This window comes from Rattus norvegicus, chromosome 20 (genome assembly GCF_021556685.1).
Source record: "Rattus norvegicus strain SHRSP/BbbUtx chromosome 20, alternate assembly SHRSP_T2T, whole genome shotgun sequence".
Lineage (NCBI taxonomy): Eukaryota > Metazoa > Chordata > Mammalia > Rodentia > Muridae > Rattus > Rattus norvegicus.
Window position 1 is genome coordinate 32,273,123 of NC_141553.1, and position 1,832 is coordinate 32,274,954.

The 1,832-nt window shown below is 43.6% G+C and overlaps 1 pseudogene; it reads right to left on the minus strand.

The window, feature by feature from the left end:
* Window positions 1-577: 577 nt before the first annotated feature.
* Window positions 578-1,236, minus strand: Btf3-ps9 (basic transcription factor 3, pseudogene 9; annotated as a pseudogene).
* Window positions 1,237-1,832: the final 596 nt, after the last annotated feature.

Sequence of the window (1,832 nt, forward strand, 5' to 3'; positions counted from 1 at the left end):
CACAGTGTCCTTTGATTTACAGAGGCTTTGCCGTTTTATGAGATCCCATTTGTCGATTCTTGATCTTAGAGCATAAGCCATTGGTGTTTTGTTCAGGAAATTTTTTCCAGTGCCCATGTGTTCGAGATGCTGCCCTAGTTTTTCTTTTATTAGTTTGAGTGTATCTGGTTTGATGTGGAGGTCCTTGATCCACTTGGACTTAAGCTTTGTACAGGGTGACAAGCATGGATCGATTTGTTTTTTATCAATGTATTTTGCTCTTTGTAATTTCTTACATGTACATAATGCATTCTGCTTATTTTTTTGCATACCCTTTCTTATCTTCCTCCTACCTTTTCTAGCTCCCTTTCTTTCCTACAAACGTCTTTTTTTTTTTAAACTAGGCAAAGAATTTTATTAACCTTTTCCAAACTTTATTCCCAGGCGTCTTCAGCTTAATTTGCTGCAAAGAATGAATTAGGCTTAAGCGAAACTGAAAAGAGCTGCAGTGTCCGCGGGACTTGGGCTTAAAAATATTAGAGATCTAGATTTTATCAGATCCATAATAAACAAAAAATTTTTTAAAAAGCAGTCATGATATAAAACAGCAGCTCCTGTTGTAACTTCTGCCAAGTGTCACTTTCTTCAGAAGTCGCTTCGATTCAGTTTGCCTCGTTCTTAGAAGTTTCATCAAAATTCTCCACCAGATCTGGAACTTCATCATCGTCCTCCTCTCCAGGAGCAAGTGGTGCTTTTCCATCCGCAGATTGCTTGGGCAGAGCTTCCGCCGGTCTCCTCAGACTGGTCAGACTGTCTGCACCAAGCTGGTTGAGGATGCGGGGAAGCATTTCTGTCAGCTGCTTTGTCTCGGCGTGGCCTGTAATGGTGTTTGCTGCCAAGACGCCTGAACTTTAGGGTTGTTAAAATGGACCACTGTTCCTTGGTTTGTAAACACGTTCACCTCTTCAATACCAGAGATGTTGTTTACCCCTAACTTCTTTAAGGAGAACTGCAGTTTTTTATCGTCTGCCGTGGTGGCTGTTCTGGGAACCACCTTCTTCTCTCTACGAGCAGTTCCTTTCCCACCAATGCGCACTCGTGCCTGCAGTTTGGCGAGGTTTTCCTGGTTCATGATCGTTTCTTTCATCTTGTCGGAGTGTAAGTGGGGCCGCGCGGGGGACTAAGGTTCACGCTCAGGGAGTCTCCGGCAGACCAGCTGAGATAAGGCGCACACACGCGGGGATGCAAGATGGCAGCCTACAAACGTCTTTTTAACGGTCATGATTTTTTTTTTTTTTTTTTTTTTTTTTTGGCCTTATTCTGTGACTGTGGATTTGGAACGATCCGTTAGAGCCTGATGGGCTCAAGAGTCTGTGCACAACTAGAAATGATGCTTTCCTTCCTCTGGATTCTGTTAGCTGCTAGTAATTCATCAGTAAGTGCTAGGCCCCTGTGAGCCGCTCCCCACCCCTAGCTTGTTGTTTGGTTATTCCAACTTCTATAGCCCCAACGCCAGATGCAGGTGATGTAAGTTCATGACGGCCCTGACTCTATTGTGCTTAGAAGACAGTGTTTCACAGTTTTTCTCCCAATCTTCTGGCTCGTATGTACTTCTTATTCCTTCTTCTGTAATATTCTTTGAGCCTTAAGTGGGTTGTATAACTGTCTTGTTTGGGGGGGTTGTGTCTTTCACCGCCCTTTTAATTCACATCTTTTTTTTTCTTTATTAACTTGAGTATTTCTTATTTACATTTCGATTGTTACTCCCTTTCCCGGTTTCCAGGCAAACATCCCCCTAGCCCCTCCCCCTCCCCTTCTATATGGGTGTTCCCCTCCCCATACTCCCCCCATTA